This window comes from Malus domestica, chromosome 03, assembly GCF_042453785.1.
Source record: "Malus domestica chromosome 03, GDT2T_hap1".
NCBI lineage: Eukaryota > Viridiplantae > Streptophyta > Magnoliopsida > Rosales > Rosaceae > Malus > Malus domestica.
The window spans coordinates 35,012,210-35,033,049 of record NC_091663.1 but is presented as its reverse complement, the minus strand read 5'-3'; the positions used below and the strand labels follow the sequence as shown (position 1 = coordinate 35,033,049).

General features: G+C 37.5%; 1 long non-coding RNA gene across 1 annotated transcript; it reads right to left on the bottom strand.

Moving 5' to 3' along the window:
- Positions 1-6,871: 6,871 nt before the first annotated feature.
- Positions 6,872-16,131, bottom strand: LOC139194569 (uncharacterized). The gene is made up of 2 exons (XR_011579540.1): positions 12,789-16,131; positions 6,872-11,757 (listed from the first exon to the last, which is right to left on the bottom strand). It is a non-coding gene; the product is annotated as an uncharacterized lncRNA (long non-coding RNA).
- Between the last annotated feature and the right edge of the window lie 4,709 nt (positions 16,132-20,840).

The following is a 20,840-nucleotide window of genomic DNA, read 5'->3' as shown; positions in this document are numbered from 1 at the left end:
CTCAACCTAATGGCACGCCGGGGGTAGACGAGTACCAGAAAGATATACCAGCCCTACCAAGAATCAGGGGTAGGCCTTGTTCTCAACACTCTAGACAATTCATCCTGCTGCGCACAACCTAGCCCAAGCCAGCCCTATCTCTGCTTTCACAGCCACAGCTGTCTGCTCTACGGCTCCCAGCAGCCATTGATCTATCACCATGGCTCATAACTGCACCAATCTTGCATCATGGCTCCTAGCCATGCCGATCTTGCCATGTGGCTCGTGCCTACCAAGCCTTAAAAAGACACACGACGAAACACCTAATGATGGCACTATAATTATGGGAGCAACTCACTGCACTTACACCCTTACGTAAGGTCTACAAGCAGTTCGAAGTCTCAAGCAGATCGCCAAACATGACCTCGCATGCTAAGGATTATTTGGGTTGTCCTAGCAGTCCAGTTTTCCTCAGCTGCACTCACAACAACAACTTTCATGCTCTCTAGTGTGAGAGGATAAACTAATTGATCTCCAGTGCGAGAGGGTAAACCAATTCCCTGACACCCACATGGGTTTGCTCTCGAGTGCGAGAGGATAAACTAATTGTTCTCCAGTGTGAAAGGGTAAACCAATTCCCCGACACCCGTATGGGTCTGCTTTCCAGTGCGAAAGGATAAACTAATTGCTCTCCAGTGCGAGAGGGTAAACCAATTCCCCGACACCCATATGGGTCTGCTCTCCAATGCGAGAGGGTAAACCAATTCCCCGACACCCATATGGGTTTGCTCTCCAGTGCGAGAGGATAAACTAATTACTCTCCAATGCGAGAGGGTAAACCAATTCCCCGACACCCATATGGGTCTGCTCTCCAGTGTGAAAGGATAAACTAATTGCTCTCTAGTGCGAGAGGGTAAACTAATTCCCCGACACCCATATGGGTTTGCTCTCCAGTGCGAAAGGATAAACTAATTGCTCTCCAGTGCGAGAGGGTAAACTAATTGCTCTCTAGTGCAAGAGGGTAAACTAATTCCTCGACACCCATCTGGGTAAGCTCTCCAGTGCGAGAAGGTTACATAGCTTAAAGATCGAATGCTTGAAGATCAACTAGGCAGTAATGGTCAGGCGGCAACAACCACTTTTGCACTTAACAGTTCGCTCATCCGACACTTCATCTTCAGCAGCTCCAATCTTGGCAGCTCTATCCTTAACTGTTCCATTTACGGCAGCTGAGAAATCAAACTCAAGCAGTTTCCTCATTTTTGGCAAACAGCCCAGACATGGCAGCCCAAACCGTTGCCCATGCCACACCACTTCCTCGGCCCATGCCGAGCCAATCCTTGGCTTCAATCAAGCTGAGCAGCACAAGCAATGGCCCATGCCACACCACCTCCTTGGCCCATGCCAAGCCTACTCTTGGCCTCTGCCAGCCGACGCGCCACACCACCCTGACAGCTGCCCCGTGGCAGCACCTCCCAAGGGGAAGACAAAAAGAATTAAGTTTTTCTTACATCAGTGCGGCGCGAAGAAGACAAAGAAATCAACGGAAGACAGTTCTTTGCACGGGCAAGCAAAGAAGAGTACTAGGGGAGGGGGAACAAATATCATCTAGCTTTCTCTCTTTCTTGTAGGGATAAGTAATTGCCCTCCGAAGTTGATTTAATCCCCTACTTAATGTAGGTTTAAATAGGCTTTGGAGGCGATTTATTTCCCTTTCCTAGAAGAATCTAATTCCAAGTCCAAGAAAGAATTTACATCAAAGATGGATATCTATACACCTGCTGCCCTTTCCTGCGAACAGCCTAGCAGATGTGGGGGCATTTGTGGAGCCAAAAATAATTACAAGGCGACACGTGGATTTTTGGGTTAAAATGACAAAATTACCCTCAAGGCATACTCCTAGGCGCAAGCAGTGGGCAATCAACCCTCAACCAAGTCAAAAGTGCCCAAAATAGGTAACAATTTCAAAATTATTTCATCTATCCTCATCCCATATTCTCCACAAGGTAATTATTCCATAACCTCCAAAACATTCCCTTTCAATTATGTTAATTGGCTAATTAATGGATTTATTACCTAATTAATCCATTAATTACCAATTAAATCACCTATTACACCCAAAAAAGACACAAAGGGGCCGGCCATGCCCTATATATATTAACCCATTTTCTCTAAAAACCTAGTTCCAACACTCTTGCAAAACTCCCAAAAACTCTCTAAACATTTTTCTCTCTAAATTCTAACTTTGGCATCAGAGGTTATTCGGCCAAAGCGCCCCCATTCATTGTGGGCGCGTGAGGCTTTTGGCCTTAACCAAAGGTGTTAATTGTTTTGTAAGTGCAATTTTGTCCAAGATCAAGGAGGAAGAAATTTGCTTCCACATGAGTCTTCGAAGCTTCTTTGGCGGCATCACGACGTCGTATAACGTATTAAGGTTTTGGGACGAGGGGAGGACTTTCATCTTCATGGGTTGCAGCGAAGAAGATGAAGAAGAATTTGGATTCAAGTTTGTTCACAGTTTGCTTCTTGCAGCTTAATTGCAAAAGTAATAATTTAATGAGGGAATTTGCAGCAGGTTGTAAAAATTGGGCTCTAAAAATGCCCATGTTTTTGTAGATTAAACATAGAGCCCAAATGGATTGTTTGAATCCAATTTTTAGCCCACTAAATAACCCTTGATATCACTTTCGTGGTTAAGAGTATTTACTCTTGTAGTTGCATCTAAGATCTTATGATCGAATCATTTCGTTACCCGTTATTATTTGTATAAACAAAAACACATACAATTTTTTTTTATCAATCGTAGTTACAAGTTATCTGTCCATCCAACTTTTGTCTAATTTTATCCATCCAAAATAGTGAAAGTCATTTAAAAGTATTTAAACTTGGTTAAGCCATTTTGTACTATGGTAGAGTGGTATTTCTTTTCAATTCTCGCAAAGGCGAATTTGAACCACATTAACGCTAGCTCATGGTGAGACTTAACTTACTCTCCCACCTCCTTAGTGTAAATAATATCGATTGTTCTAAAAAAATAAAAACATCTTGGTAACCTTTAAACTATTCTTGAATTAAAGTATTTATTTTCAATTTGAATTTAAAACATAACCACAAGGGTATTATTAAAACTTTATTTTAACTGTTTTTACCACAGTAGTAAAATTGATATAAGACCAACACCAGAGAAAAAAATGGACAAAGATTATACCAAAGATCGGTTTAAAATACAATATATTTAATTAAAAAAAAAGACAAGATATTTAAAAGGAACATGTCTTGTTTGTTACCTACCACTACAATTAAGTGTAAATGAATTATGGAAAGATTATGCCATCTTTTGTTTACACTTGATTAAAATGGACCCAAAGTTAAAAAATTAATTTCATTTGTCTAAAAGGAAAACTAATGAAAAGGACTTGAAAACTTTGAGTTTTAATGATAAGGACAAAATAAAGGGTAAGGTGAATAGTACCAGGATTGACTTTTTAGTGTAAAAATGTGGTTTTTCGTTAAAGTGAACAGTACCAGGAGCTTTTCGTTAAAGTTCCCTTGTCTAAAACCCTAAAGTGTGTTTCTGAGTGTTCTAGGCAGAGGTAATTTGACTTTTATGACCCTGTTGACCTCAAAACTAGCATTGTTGTGTCTTTGGTTTGAGGGTGACATGATTGACTTTTCACTCTCTGAAGAAACGGTGCCGTATAGTCCATGCCAATTGGCAAGGGAATAAAAAAAAGACAAAATTGGAGAAGTGGGGTATCGATCCCCATACCTCTCGCATGCTAATCGAGCGCCCTATCATCTGAGCTACATTCCCATTTTAATTATTGTATCACATTTATAATTATTCAAAGGGTAACTGTGGTAATTTAGGTATCTTTTCTTGGGAGCTTTCAACTTTTGAAACCCACCCACCGAAGCAAAGATCCCCACTTTGGTAACGGGTCTAAGTTGATTTTCCTTTCTTTAACTGTTCAGATGTTTCAGTTCGCTAAGTTTTTAAAGTCTAATGAGCGTAGACTAGTGTTAGAATACTGTTTTCCGATTGGACAATATTTTTTTTTCTATTTTTCTTAGTCCATACATATTTTTGTTCACCATACCAAAAAAAAATTAAATAAAAAAAAACCCTCTCAGTCTAATTTTAAAATATTACATTACAAACACTAAACACTAAGCTAACGCTAAACGTGTTATACATAAGTTGTATTCTTATTGAAAAAATGTTAAAGAGAAAAAGAATGCGGAAATTATAATTTTTTTAATATATTTAATATAAAAATGAAAGATACGACTAATTCTAAAAGAGGTAGATTACAATTTAAAAAGATCTATAGCTAGAAACGATTTATTTGTGATATACGGAGATTAGATACAAAAACATACTACTCATGTGAAGCCCGTTGGCTACAAGTAGGTTTTTGTTCGGAAGTATAATAAGAAGAACGAAATTATGCGTTACAAAGCTCATTTTGCTGTGCAAGACTTCTCACAACTTATAGACGTGATTACTTTTCGCTATCTTATCAGTTTGGTTGTTTCCGAAAAACTGAGTATGCAGCTTATGGACGTAGTTACTGCATATCTCTATGGGGATCTTGATATGGAAATTTATATGAAAGTTCCCGAAGCACTTACGTTGACTGGATCAAATAGTTCCAGACCTCGGAACACATTCTCAATTCGGTTGAAGCATTCACTCTACGGTTTGAAGCAATCCGGAAGAATATGATATAATCGTCTGAGTGAGTATTTGACTAGTCAAGGATATGTGAACAACGAACTATGCCTTTGCGTGTTCATTAAGAAGTCACATTCTAGTTTTGTGATTGTTTCAGTTTATGTCGACGATATGAACCTCATCGGAACTCCTGAAGAACTCGAGAGAACTGTCGTGCACCTGAAGTCGGAATTTGAGATGAAAGATCTTGGAAAAAGTCGATACTGTCTCGATCTCGAGATAAAGCACCGTTCAGATAGAAGTACATCAATCGAACTACACACAGAAGGTGTTGCGCCGCTTTAACGGTGATAAAGTGAAGCTTTCGAGTACTCATATGGTCATTCAATTGCTAGATGCAAAACGAGATCCCTTCCGTCCAAAGAATGATGAAGAAGAGATTTTGGAACCCGAAATTCTTTATCTAAGTGCGATATGCGCTTTATTGTACTTAGCTCAATGTGCTAGACCAGACATCTCCTTCGCTGTTAATCTTTTGGCAAGATACAGTAATGCACCAACACGCAGACTCTGGAGTGGTGTTAAAGACATTTTCCGTTACCTTAAGGGTACTACGGATTTGGGCATGTTCTATCCCTACGGATCCTCGAGTGATACCGCAACCCCCCTCGGTTCCCTAGTCAATTCCTGCCTTGTTAGTTATGCCGGCTCAGGTTACATATCTGACCCGTACAAGGAGCGCTCTCAAACGAGTTACGTCTTTACCGTTGGAGGAACCACAATATCTTGGAGGTCAACCAAACAGACCTTAGTTGCCACTTTGTCTAACCATGCTAAAATACTTGCCTTACATGAAGCTACTCAAGAATGCTTTTGGCTGAGAGCAGTTGTGGGCCATATTCGAAGCTCATGAGATCTTTACCCTGTCAATGATGTCCCTATGATGATCTATGAAGATAACGCAGCATGCGTTGAGCAGCTCAAGAAGGGTTACATCAAAGGAGACAACACCAAGCACATTGCGCCGAAGTTCTTCTTCTCACATCAACAACAAGAGCATCAGAAGATTAAAGTCACGCAAATTCGTTCACAAGACAACCTGGCGGATCTATTCACCAAATCACTACATAAGGCAACGTTTCAGAAGCTTGTTCAAAGAATAGGTATGCGTAAAATTTATGAGTTCTAACATTGTTAATTCTCTTTAGAATTATGTCGAACTCAGAAGGAGTATCTTGAAGTATACTTGCTTGATCTTAATGTACTCTTTTTCCCTACGATTAGAAGCATTTTCCCTTTGGGTTTTTGCTACCTAATTAGGTTTTGACGAGGCAACCACCTTGGGTTGGTCATATCCCTGATGAAGTCCCGTAGACATTTCATTTAACTTTGTATTTTCTCATGCACTTTTCCTAAGACTATGGGTTTTGTTCCTACTCGGGTTTTACCATAGCCATTGGGTTTTTTGTGAGACTTAGTTCCATATGCAAGTTCCTTATTTGTTTGAGACTAGAGTGTTCCCAGAATCAGTGCCGACGAGTTGCTTTCCTTAACTCTACATGATGTCGAATCTACTTGAGTATTTACACACTCAAGGGGGAGTGTTATAAACATTGTATTAAAGTGTAATTGTGTAAATCCTATATTATATTTTATAGTAGTTATTCTTCCCTATTAGGACTTGTGTTCCTTGGAGAAGAATGATTCTTCCCTCCCTTATTACTATAAATAAAAGCACTGCGTAGGGGGAATAACACATCCTCTACACAACCCTACAAATATCTCTCTCTTTACTATTACGGCTGCACCCCTCTCCCTTGTCAGATAAAATAAGCCACCACATTGGAATAATTGTAAAGAAATCCCAGAATAAATGTGATTGGGATTACTTACTTGAAAAAGTTTGTCTTCAATTGAGAATGTATTAATGATAGAATTTATGGATAATTTTATCACTAAATACCTTAACTTTTTTTATTTGTAAAGGAACTTTGAGCAGTCATAGTCTGCTGCTTGCATGTCCTAAGATGTTGAGCTGTGCGTGAGATTATTTTTAACTCCACTCTGCTGTTGTGCCGGCAACTATTTTGTTTGTTATTGATGAACTTGTTCCAAGTTCACCACATCCCAGAAGCTTACTTGAGTGTTCTAGTTAGGCACCATTGAATGGCTGGTGTTTTGATCACATGAACATCTAGTTAGATACTTTAATAATGTGTTGAAAAACTGAATATTTCATTTTATGACTGATTGTTTGATCACATGGATGTCTACAGTCTGAGGTAGTTAAGGGTTTACAGTATGCTTGTGTACACGAAAATCAATCAACCGCTCTAGGCATTCCTAATTAGCGTCCTCCGAGGTCAGTCATTCTCAACTCATCGGAACCAGCGTTTTTCTTCTTGCTTAATGCTTTCGAAGCAAAACGAATAAGTTTAGTAAATAAGAGAGCTTTTATTTGTCCTCTCGTAAATGTTGGCTTCTTCTTAAGCCTTTTTTGCTCCTCGTCAGCAGACTCCCCTTCCTTAAATCGTTCTTTGTCAGCCTTCCTCACGGCTTTCTTTTCCACTGCCTTGAACTCACTCTTCTCTGCTGCCTCCTCCTTAAGCTTCTTTTGGTCCTCGTCTCCCTTTCCTTAAATTGTTCTTTGTCAAGCCTCCTCGTGTCTTTCTTTTCCAGTGCCATGAACTCATTCTTCTTTGCTGCCTCCTCCTTAAGCTTCTTTTGCTCCTCGTCAGCAGACTCCCCTTCCTTAAATTGGTCTTTGTCAGGCTTCCCCACGTCTTTCTTTTCAAGTGCCATGAACTCATACACTTTCAGGATTTCCAAATTTTCAGGTAAATCTGGGAGTGCCCCAACCTCTTTACAATTACCTATCAAGCGTACCATTCGAAGTTTAGAAAGGCCACTAAGGGAAGGTAGCCGGTTAAAAGCATTGCCTCTTAGATCTAAAACTTCTAAAAAAGATAGGCCGCCAAGATCCTTAGGAATTGCATCATTTGTTAAATTGCAGTTCACAAGCGATAAAAGCTTAAGGTTCTTGTGTTGTACCGTTGAAGGGAGAAACTTGGACAAACTCTTGCAGTCATCGTTTATCAATTCCATCAGGAAGTCCGGAGATAAATAATTAAGGTTAAACAAGTGCGCTGCGGAATGGTGAATCTCGGACAAATCCGACAAGTCTTTGAGTATCAGTTTCTCTAGTTTTATGATTTCTTGAAAGTCTGGGGATCGTGTCAGGCGAGTGGAATGATGCATGCAACTTCTAGTGAGCTTGAGCACTCTCAAAATTTGCATCTTTTGAAATGATTCTGTACTGCAGCCAGGCTTGTCAGAGTCATGCAAATCTAAACTGAGTCCTATAATCTTTCTCGTATCCTGTTAGAAATAAAGAAAGATTTCGTATATACCATGCTCTGAGCGCATGATTTCAGTAAAAAAAATAGAGTCAAACCATTTTAGAAAACTCTGATTTGACTGACATGGTAGGTGAAGAATTTCTACTTTGTACAAAAGCATATCAACAGTTTGTAGCTTTTTGATTGGGCGGTCTGATTTCTGGAGTCTCTAACTTGCCGAGGAGCTAGCAGTGTAGCTAGCACATAAAAATTTAAGTAACCAAATAAGTACAAGAGAAATTCTTATGAGAGTTCAGAAGTGGTCAAAGCAATGGCATGATAAACGTTTCAGATCAAATGAGAAAGATCCAACGATGACTGCAAAGACATAGACCACAGGCAATTTTTCCTTTCTTTTTTTTAGTATATCGATATTTTTACACTAAGGGAGGGAGAGCTCGGCTAAACCACACAATAGGCAGCCTAATTTGATATCGAATTTGCCATCCATGAAATTCAAACATAAGGCCTCTCACTTTCAAGTGAAGAAAAATACCACCAAACCGTAGTACTGAGAGGAATATTCAATTAAATTAGGCTCCTTTTTTAATCTTAACTCTCACTCATTCAATATCTCCCCCTCCAATGGCTTCTTCCAGTTTCTTCAAGATTGTCATGGAAAAAGATCTTCAAGAGAAAAAGCTTGTAAGTTGATCAAAATTTTGCTTCTTATCATTTTTCTTATTTTTTCGTAACTTGAAAGTTGGGACCTTTATAAAATGCTCCTTTTTTTTGGCCTTTTATTCTTCATTTGTTTCCCTTCATATGAAATTTTAGCTACTGTACATGCAGTTTCTTGAGAAATTCTTAACCTTTTTGGTTAATTAGCTTTCCTTTCAAGATTAAAAAAGCACAACTCTTTTACTTATTACTTCTCCTAAATACATAAGTTGTTGTTTTCACACTAGAACTTTGATCTGCTTCCTTGTGGAACTTATTATTAAGCCAAAAGCACTCATTTCAGCTTTTAACATAAGCTAAAATATGGCTTCATTTTTGGCATCCCAAATGAACCATTGTTATAAAATCAAATCCGATGCCGATGAGCAGTCCAAATCATAATGTCCTTCGTTAATTTACGTCACATGTAGTCTTGACATTGTAGATACCTATAGATACATGGACATATTAATCAGAGCAAGTTATCCATTACAGAAACTTCCAAAGAATGTTGTGGTTATGTATGGAGATTATCTAGGAGACAAAGTAGTTCTCAAGGCTCCAAATGGAGAAAAATGGCCGATAGGATTGACTAGTCGTGATGACAAAGTTTGGTTAAACAAGGGCTGGTCAAATTTCGCAGAGCTTTACTCACTAGACCATGGTTACTTACTAATATTCAGCTTTGAAGGAGATCATTCTCACTTCCACGTGCGGATTTTCGCAATGAGTTATTTAGAGAAAGACTTCGGTTCATTTTTTAGTGTTGAAGACAACTTAAGTGGTGAGACATATAATGTTGGTTCATCAGAGTCACCTTTGATAGGGTCGTGTAGCAAGAGAAATGGTAAACCAACATTATCTTTCTCACCACTTAAGTTGTCTTCAACACTAAAAAATGAACCGAAGTCTTTCTCTAAACAACTCTTTGCGAAAATCCTCATGTGGAAGTGAGAATGATCTCCTTCAAAGCTGAATATCAATAAGTAACCATGGTCTAGTGAGTAAAACCCTGCGAATTTTGACTAGCCCTTGTTTAACCAAACCTTGCCATCACAACTAGTCAATCTCATCTACCATTTTTCTCCATTCGAAACCTTGAGAACTACTTTGTCTCCTAGATAATCTCCATACATAACCACATCACTCTCTGGAAGTTTATGTAATGGATAAGTTGCTCTGATTAATATGTCCATGTATCTATAGTTATCTACAATGTCAAAACTACATGTGACGTAAATTAACGAAAGGACATTATGATTTGGACTGCTCATCGGCATTGTCACATCCCGGCCCGGGGCGGACCACTTCCCGGGCCCATTCCACCACCGTAGCACGATATTGTCCGCTTTGGACCCCGACTACGCCCTCACGGTTTTGTTTCTGGGAACTCACACGAGAACTTCCCAGTGGGTCACCCATCATGGGATTGCTCTCGCGCGTTACTCGCTTAACTTCGGAGTTCCGATGGAACCCGAAGCCAGTGAGCTCCCAAAAGGCCTCGTGCTAGGTAGGGATGGGAATATACATTTAAGGATCACTCCCCTGGGTGATGTGGGATGTCACAGGCATCGGATTTGATTTTATAACAATGGTTCATTTGGGATGCCAAAAATGAAGCCATATTTTAGCTTATGTTAAAAGCCGAAATGAGTGCTTTTGGATTTAATAATAAGTTCCACAAGGAAGTAGATCAAAGTTTTAGTGTGAAAACAACTAATGTATTTAAGAGAAGTAATCAACAAAAGAGTTGTACTTTAATTTTGAAAGGAAAGCTAATTAACCAAAAAGGGTAAGAATTTCTCAAGAAACTACATGTACGACAGTTAAAATTTCATATGAAGGGAAAAAAATGAAGAATAAAAGGCCAAAAAACGGAGCATTTTATAAAGGTCCCAACTTTCAAGTTACAAAAAAAATAAGAAAAATGACAAGAAGCAAAGTTTTGATCAACTTACAAGCTTTCTCTTGAAGATCTTTTTCCACGACAATCCTGAAGAAACTGGAAGAAGCCATTGGAGGGAGAGATACTGAATGAGTGAGAGTTGAGATGAAAAAAGGAGCGTAATTTAAATGAATGTGCCGCTCAGTACTACGGTTTGTTGGTATTCTTCTTCACTTGGAAGTGAAAGGTCTTAGGTTTGAATTTCGTTGATGGCTAATTCAATATCAAATTAGGCTGCCCATTGTGTGGTTTAGCCGAACTCTCCCTCCCTAGTGTAACAATATCGATATACTAAAAAAAAATGCATGTGGTCAGTGTTTTTGCAGTCACCATTGGATCTTTCTCATTTGATTTGAACCGTTTATCATGTCATTGCTTTGACCACTTCTGATCTCTCATAACAATTTCTCTTGTATTTATTTGGTTACTTAAATTTTTGTGCGCTAGCCACACTATTAGCTCCTCAGCAAGTCAGAGACTCCAGAAATTAAACCACCTAATCAAAAAGCCACAAACTGTTGATATGCTTTTGTACGAAGTAGAAATTCTTCACCTACCATGTCAGTCAAATCGAAGTTTTCTAAAATGGTTTGACTCTATTTTTTATCTTTTTTTACTGAAATCATGAGCTCGGAGCATGGTGTACACGGAATCTAAACTTGGTCCCTTGAGCAACACTACTTACCTTTATCATGTTGGTCCTGTCCAAGACATCATTCACAAGTTGTTCTTGCAATTCAACCAGGTTCTTTCCCCTCGTGACTTGAAGGAAACTTTTACCATCAAAACCATGATGATATTTGTCGAAAATGGCTTTTGCAACCGTTGTTTTACCTATTCCACCCATACCATAAATTCCAATCATGTGAACATCATTTGATCCTTCAACACCATCTAAATAATTACAGATTTCTTGCACACGAGAATCTAATCCTACTTGAACAACTGTATAGTAACTGATTTCTTGTAGGTGAGAATCTATTCCAGCTTGCACGTGACAATGTATTCCCTCTTGTCCCGTGGCTATGCCTAAGGATGTGCTCTTCAGTTTTCTAGTAATCCCGTCAACAATTTTTGTGATAAACACTCCTTGATACCTTGTAGTTAAAACCCAAAATTAAAACGAAGTATACTTTTTTTGCAATTGAACTTATACCTTAATGCAATATGTATGCACAGCTTGGGAGTCAAAAAGGGATTGAGCAAATGTTGAATAGACATGCTAATGAAGAGATGCCACTGAGACGACATTCAGTAGTCTTAGTGTACAGTCCAAGAACAACTCATATGATGGGGGTTCCAAGGGCAGAAAACCCTGGAAGAACAAAGATAAGAAAGGCAATGTAAAATTTGGTGAAAAACCAAACTATGTGCCTAAAGTTGGGGGAAATAAGGAGAATACAAAAGAAGGATGCAAGTACTGTGGAAATCTGCACTATGGTGAATGTTGGTTTAAAGGGAAATCTCACATGGGGTTTGTTAGACTATAGGCATGTGAGGATCACGTGTAGCCTAACGGCTAGATTCCCCTTGTATACCCTCACACTTCTTGCGTGAGTTTTCAACGGATTCAGTGTGTGTGCACTGCGAGAGCCATGTACTCTCTGAAACATTCTTTCTGAAAATTCTCCATTGATTTCATCCTCGTTTTCTTCCTCAAGTTCATTTTTCCGTCACCAGATAACCATTTTTAAAGTAATTCAACATAAAATAAATTCATCTTTTTTATATTTATATTTTCAACATTTGGTAAATAGAGGTTTAAGAAACCAATACTTTGTTAAATGAAATTAAAGAATATGTTAAAAGCCGAAATGAGTGCTTTTGGATTTAATAATAAGTTCCACAAGGAAGCAGATCAAAATTTTAGTGTGAAAACAACAACTTATGTATTTAAGAGAAGTAATCAACAAAAGAGTTGTGCTTTTTTAATCTTGAAGGGAAAGCTAATTAACCAAAAAGGGTAAGAATTTCTCAAGAAACTACATGTACGACAGCTAAAATTTCATATGAAGGGAAAAAATGAAGAATAAGAGGCCAACAACGGAGCATTTTATAAAGGTCCCAACTTTCAAGTTACAAAAATAAATAAGAAAAAAGAGAAGAAGCAAAGTTTTGATCAACTTACAAGCTTTCTCTCATGAAGATCTTTTTCCATGACAATCTTGAAGAAACTAGAAGAAGCCATTGGAGAGAGAGATCCTGAATGAGTGAGAGTTGAGATGAAAAAAGCAGCGTAATTTAAATGAATGTGACGTTCAGTACTACGGTCTGGTGGTATTCTTCTTTACTTGGAAGTGAGAGGTCTTAGGTTCGAATTTCGTAGATGGCTAATTCAATATCAAATTAGGCTGCCCATTGTGTGGTTTAGCTGAACTCTCCCTCCCTAGTGTAACAATATCGATATACTAAAAAAAAATAAAAATGCATGTGGTCTGTCTTTGCAGTCACCATTGGATCTTTCTCATTTGATCTGAACCATTTATCATGCCATTGCTTTGACCACTTCTGATCTCTCATAACAATTTCTCTTGTATTTACTTGTTTACTTAAATTTTTGTGTGTTAGCCACACTGCTAGCTCCTCGGCAAGTCAGAGACTCCAAAAATTAAACCACCTAATAAAAAAGCCACAAACTGTTGATATGCTTTTGTACGAAGTAGAAATTCTTCACCTACCATGTCAATCAAATCAAAGTTTTCTAAAATGGTTTGACTCTATTTTTTTTTTTACTCAAATCATGTGCTCGGAGCATGGTGTACATGAAATCTAAACTTGGCCCCTTGAGCAACACTACTTACCTTTATCATGTTGGTCATGTCCAAGATATCATTCACAAGTTGTTCTTGCAATTGAAGGAAACTTTTACCATCAAAACTTGCAATATCTTGTGTTGTACAAACATATAACACACCTAATTTCAGGGAAGAGATCCCCTCCGGATCTCTTCCACCAAATCCACACAATCATTAAAAAATGCATGTGGTCTATGTCTTTGCAGTCACCATTGGATCTTTCTCATTTGATCTTAACCGTTTATCATGCCACTGCTTTGACTACTTCTGATCTCTCATAACAATTTCTCTTGTATTTATTTGTTTACTTAAATTTTTGTGTGTTAGCCACAATGTTAGCTCCTCGGCAAGTCAGAGACTCCAGAAATTAAACCGCCTAATAAAAAAGCCACAAACTGTTGATATGCTTTTGTACGAAGCAGAAATTCTTCACCTACCATGTCAGTCAAATCAAAGTTTTCTAAAATGGTTTGACTCTATTTTTTTTTTACTCAAATCATGTGCTCGGAGCATGGTGTACACGAAATCTAAACTTGGTCCCTTGAGCAACACTACTTACCTTTATCATGTTGGTCCTGTCCAAGATATCATTCACAAGTTGTTCTTGCAATTGAAGGAAACTTTTACCATCAAAACTTGCAATGTCTTGTGTTGTACAGACAGATAACACACCTAATTTCAGGGAAGAGATTCCCTCCGGATCTCTTCCACCAAATCCACACAATCATTAAATCCGAACCCTTGAAATTTGATCAAACGGCTCAAATTATTATCTTTTAAAGAGACTCCTTGTTTGTAGCCGTTAGATTAAATTTCAAGAGTCCGGATTAATTGATTGTGTGGATTTGGTGGAACCTACTTTCATAGTTGCAATCTTACAGATGCAAAAGAAAATTTTATGTAACCGTATTAACTGTCATTGGAAGGCAAGTAGGAAGAATAATACTTCCATCCTTCCCGTCAACCAACAGATAATAGTCCAGTTGTAAGTTTGTAACATACTCATAGCATAGACTACAAAAATTTTCAAGAGAAATATTTCTAATATAAAAATGAAAAATACTACTAATTCTAAAAGAGATAGATTACAACTAAAAAAGATCTATAGCTAGAGACGATTTATTTGTGATATTTAGATACAAAAACACAAAAACAGAGATAAAATTTTCATTTTAGGATTATATTACAGTTATTAAAATTTTCACTTTTATCAGAGAAACAACAAAAAAATTCTTTGACCTTTTTCCAATTGAGTCGAATATTTCTAATAATAGCTCACGAAATTAGATTTATATTGAATTTTATCTTCTTTTTTTTCATTCATATAGATGACTAAACAATCTCTTAGATCGAATTAATATTTCCATAAAGAATAATAATAACAGAAATAAACGATTCAGATCATTACAATGAAACGATGTCTCAGGAGAAGGAGGGAAATATTGACCAAACTACAAGTCAAGTCCAAGCCCTTGGTTTCAGCCCAAAAAATAACAGAGTGAAAATGCTCGATCAAAGACAAATCCAACAGCCAAGTAAAATTAAATGAGAATTCCAGAACTAGATAAAAAAAAATAAAGACGATCGAAGGAGAGAGGAACAACCTGTACGATCTTCAGCCTCTGACGGATAAAGAGAAAGAAAGCCGGATGATACGAAGAGACTTGCAATTTGTAGGACTACTTGGGGCTCCAGTACCTGTTGTTGCATTTTGCAGGTAGTGATAAAATGAAACTGCATGAACCATCAAACATTTAACTTTCCCTAGTTCTCCAAAAACCTAACCCGGGCCAAATTATTGGAACTCTCATCATCAAATACTTATTCTCTCCACTGTGAGAGTAGTTCTCCGAAAACCTAACTCGAGCCCTTGTGAATCTAATTAAGTGTCGTGCCCTTCCCATTTATCACCATATCTACCCTGATTTGAAGTTAGTGGCCTTTTCGACCAAGAGTTTTGGAAAAGTCCGGGTGATTTTATTATCCCCAACTACCCACAATGGATGGATCTGGGGGATTTTATTACCCACAACTATCTCTTGCAATTAATGAAGAAGATGGAGCTCCAACCACTCCTAGATCTGGAATTTATAGCAGAAATAATCCACACCCTGAAGAAAACAGGTACTGAACCAAAAATTTCTGTCGTTGTATTCATTGCTCACCAGCTAGAATATCTACTAGAGGGAGACCTGTTGGTGGAAAAAACATACTACCCGACACCAAAAATCGGAAACAACTCTGCAAAACACAACACCTTTACATCTGTAAGAGGTACACAAGCAACACGTAATCAGTGGCGAAGCCAGGATTTGCCGTGGGGAAGGGCAAAATTCAAAAGAGTGTAACGTTCAATCAAAATGTTGCTTTCACATTGGAAAGTACAAAATTTTGAGTCAATATTCATAACAGAAAATAGTCTCTCCACCAAAACGGTTGTAAACAATAATATCAAAATCAATGTAAGAAACTTAAATTGGCGAGGATTAGATCATAAAAAAATTTAGGCGCTAGTCAAAAAGTGGACTGGGATCTGGGTTCTGGGCCGACGAGGCTGCTGTTGCAGCATGAAAGGGAGAAAGGGAGAGAGAATACGGGAGGAAAGGGGATGGTAGATGAAAAATCCCAGGTGGGTTAGGGGGGTTCTGGGCACGGCGAGAAAGAGAACTGGGGGAGGAAGGAGATACGGGTGGGTTAGGGGGGGTGGGTCCCCCGTGAAAAAAGAAAAAATATTAAATGATTTTATTTTTTTAAATTTTTTAAATATTTTATTAATTTTATTAATTTTTTAAGCCACGGCACTATTTAACGGAAGAATTGACAGACAAACTGACGGAGGTATGAAATTGTAACAAATTGTAAGATAAGGTATGACATTGAAACTTTTTAAAGACGAGGTATGAAACTGTGAATGACTCAATAGTTGAGATAGTTTTATATAATTTACCCAATCATTTATAATAAAACCAAATAATTTAGAAGGATCGGATAATACTAATAATTTGCAACTAATAATTGTACCCTTGTTTGACGAAGTTTCTCTTGCTGTTGCCCGTTACATATGGCTTGGTTGGCTGTTGGTATTTGGATATAGCTCACAGGTGGACGCCATGTTTCATGTTGAACACAATCTCCGGCGACTCTTGGACTTGGGTCGGTGTACGGCTTTATACTACTATAAGAACTTTGACACGTGTTATAATTGGCCTCGATAAGTTAGTTAGGGCAACTCTTACACGAGATGAGTTACAACAAAGCCGAGTGTTATAGATGATATAGTCGGGCACCGATTTGAACACTCTCAAGACACAATCACATCACCAGTAAGCGTGTATTTAGTTTTGATTGTCAATTCAACAAGAAAGGATAAGTCATTTTCTAAGGGCGTGGCTTGCACAAGGTGGGAGGTTAGCAAGCCAAATTTAGGGTCCACAACTTTCATAGCAGTCGCATCCATATTTTGTGAATGGGTGACATTTATACATACATTTTTTATTTTATACGTACGTTTATTAATTTTGACCGTCGAATCGAATGAATTAAAATTAATTAAAGAATAGAAAGTAATAATATATGTGTTAAAGGTACAAATAGTGTGTCAATAGCACTGCGCTATGTAATAAAAATAGAAACCTTTGGATGATTATACCTTTTTAATATCCGATCCACCAGCATCAATCCAAAGAAAAGTGAATCAAAAGATAAAAGATGAAGGTGTTAATGAACTTACCATAGGCAAATGTAACGAAGCACATGAACAACCCGACTTAATTAGAGTGTAAATTAACCAGTTTTTGTATAGCGTAGTAAAATTGGTCTAATTTTTCTTCATTCAAAACGATGCTATAAGTGTTTCTGACTATGAAAGTGAGTTTCAAAGACTACTGTAAGAAAATAAAATAATATAATTGTTTTATTTAAACACAAAAAAATAATACGTCTGGAGTTATAAGTATATTAAAGAGCGCGTCAGCAATAGTGTTAATTGTGTACACTTACTCAAAATAAAATTACTCCTACTGTAACTTGACCCTCAATTGTTTTTCTCTACGTCTATTTTTGCCTTCTTGCTTAGGTGATGAGCCTGTCAAAATTTTTAGATACAATTCAGTAATTTACTATCAATTAATAACAATACTATCCTCTATTTATGGCTTATATACAAAGAACCTCAATTAATTCAATATTGAAACCGCTCAGTATATGAGAGAATTTTATTTTTGTCAAATGATAGATTTTGTTAGATTAGTCACCGACATGATTCGAACCCACATCATCATGCAAGGGCTCAACTCCTTTCCACTCAGTATGTGAGAGATTTAACATACTCCTCTACAGAGCCTACTATTCATACTATGATTAACTTCATGTCCCCACAAGCATGCATGAAGATAATTTAGAAACTCATCACACATGAATATTACAACATTCATATGCAAAACATATTGTAGCAAATAACAAATAATTTTGAAAAATTGATCTCGAAACGTTCATATGCATTATTATTAGCAAGATATTCGAACTTGAAAGAGAAATATTAATTATTGTCCAAGAATTAGCCTCCCATTGTCTTCACCCAAAACCTCCTCGCCTTCGGAACTGTTACAACCAGTTTTTCCCCAGTACACCGTACACGTAGTCCTGGCCAACTCCGGTCTCGTCGAAGCCGGCAGCCGATACCTCCAGAGATCAAGATCGTCCACTACTCCTCCGTCCAACCACCACAAATCACCACCGTCCGTTTTCCTTATCACAGTCTTTGTCACTCCGGGATAAATCTCTATCGTGTGAACCCGGACAGCAACGCGGTCGCCAGTTATTCGTTGGGTGGTGGGCGACGGCACATGCGTGGGCATGGAGACGGAGAAAATGAAAGAATCAAGAGGTTTCTTGGATGGAAACGTCGGCGTTTGAGTGGAAGGGGAGCTCGAGGACGCTGGCGAACAGGTGTGGGAGTCTTCGGAGCTTCTTTGGCGGCATCACGACGTCGTATAACGTATTAAGCTTTTGGGACGAGGGGAGGGCTTTCTTCTTCATGGGTTGCAGCGAAGAAGATGAAGAAGAATTTGGATTCAAGTTTGTTCACAGTTTGCTTCTTGCGGCTTAATTCCAAAAGTAATAATTTAATGAGGGAATTTGCAGCAAGTTGTAAAAATTGGGCCCTAAAAATGCCCATGTTGTTGTAGATTAAACATAGAGCCCAAATGGATTGTTTGAATCCAATTTTTAGCCCACTAAAGAACTCTTGATATCACTTTCATGGTTAAGAGGATTTACTCTTGTAGTTGCATGTGAGATCTTATGATCGAATCATTTCGTTACTCGTTATTATTTGTATAAACAAAAACACATACAATTTTTTTTATCCATCGTAGTTACGAGTTATCTCTCCATACAATTTTTTTTAAACTTGGTTAAGCCACTTTGTAATACGGTATAGTGGTATTTCTTTTCAATTCTCACAAAGGCGAATTTGAACCACATTAACGCTAGCTCATTGTGAGACTTAACCTACTCTCTCACCTCCTTAGTGTAAATAATATCGATTGTTCTAAAAAAATAAAAACATCTTGGTAACCTTTAAACCATTCTTGAATTAAAGTATTTGTTTTCAATTTGAATTTAAAACATAACCACAAGGGTATTATTAAAACTTTATTTTAACTGTTTTTACCACATTAGTAAAATTGATATAAGACCAACACCAGAGAAAAAAATGGACAAAGATTGTACCAACGATCGGTTTAAAGCACAATGTATTTAAATATAAAAAAGACAAGATATTTAAAAGGAACATGTCTTGTTTGTTACCTACCACTACAATTAAGTGTAAATGAATAATGGAAAGATTATGCCATCTTTTGTTTACACTTGATTAAAATGGACCCAAAGTTAAAAAATTAATTTCATTTGTCTAAATGTGTTTCTGAGTGTTCTAGGCAGAGGTAATTTGACTTTTATGACTCTGTTGACCTCAAAACTAGCATTGTTGTGTCTTGGTTTGAGGGTGACATGATTGACTTTTCACTCTCTGAAGAAACGGTGCCGTATAGTGCATGCCAATTGGCAAGGGAATAAAAAAAATTATTCAAACGGTAACTCTGGTAATTTAGGAATGTTCTTTCTACTTTTGAAACCCACCTACCGAAGCAAAGATCCCCACTTTGGGATTTATTCGTTGGGAAAAAGAGGAAAACCCCCAATCCGCTTTTACTTGTCGCTATTAACGGGTCTAAGTTGATTTTCCTTTCTTTAACTGTTCAGATGTTTCAATTCGCTAAGTTTTTAAAGTCTAATGAGCGCAGACTAGTGTTAGAATACTGTTTTTCGATTGGACAATATTTTTTTATTTTCTATTTTTCTTAGTCCATACATATTTTTGTTCACCATACCAAAAATAAAAATTAAATAAAAAAAAACTTTCTCAGTGTAATTTTAAAATATTACATTACAAACACTAAACACTAAGCCGACGCTAAACGTGTTATACATAAGTTGTATTCTTATTGAAAAAATGTTAAAGAGAAAAAGAATGCGGAAATTATAATTTTTTTAATATATTAAATATAAAAATGAAAGATACTACTAATTCTAAAAGAGGTAGATTACAATTAAAAAAGATCTATAGCTAGAAATGATTTATTTGTGATATACGGAGATTAGATACAAAAACATACTACTCATGTGAAGCCCGTGGGCTACAAGTAGGTTTTTGTTCGGAAGTGTAATGAGAAGAAAGAAATTGTGCGTTAAAAAGCTCATCTTGTTGTGCAAGACTTCTCACAACGCCCCAGGATTGACTATGACGAAACTTATTCACCCATTATAGACGTGATTACTTTTCGCTATCTTATCAGTTTGGTAGTTTCCTAAAAACTGAGTATGCAACTTATGGACGTAGTCACTGCGTATCTCTATGGGGATCTTGATATGGAAATTTATATGAAAGTTCCCGAAGCACTTACGTTGACTGGATCAAATAGTTCCAGACCTCGGAACACATTCTCAATTCGGTTGAAGCATTCACTCTACGGTTTGAAGCAATTTGGAAGAATATGGTATAACCGTCTGATTGAGTATTTGACTAGTCAGGGATATGTGAACAACGAACTATGCCCTTGCGTGTTCATTAAAAAGTCACATTCTGGTTTTGTGATTGTTGCAGTTTATGTCGACGATATGAACCTCATCGGAACTCCTAAAGAGCTCGAGAGAACTACCGTACACCTGAAGTCGGAATTTGAGATGAAAGATCTTGGGAAAACTCGATACTGTCTTGATCTCGAGATAGAGCACCGTTCAGATGGAATCTTAGTACATCAATCGAACTACACCCAGAAGGTGTTGCGCCGCTTTAACTGGGATAAAGTGAAGCTCTCGAGTAC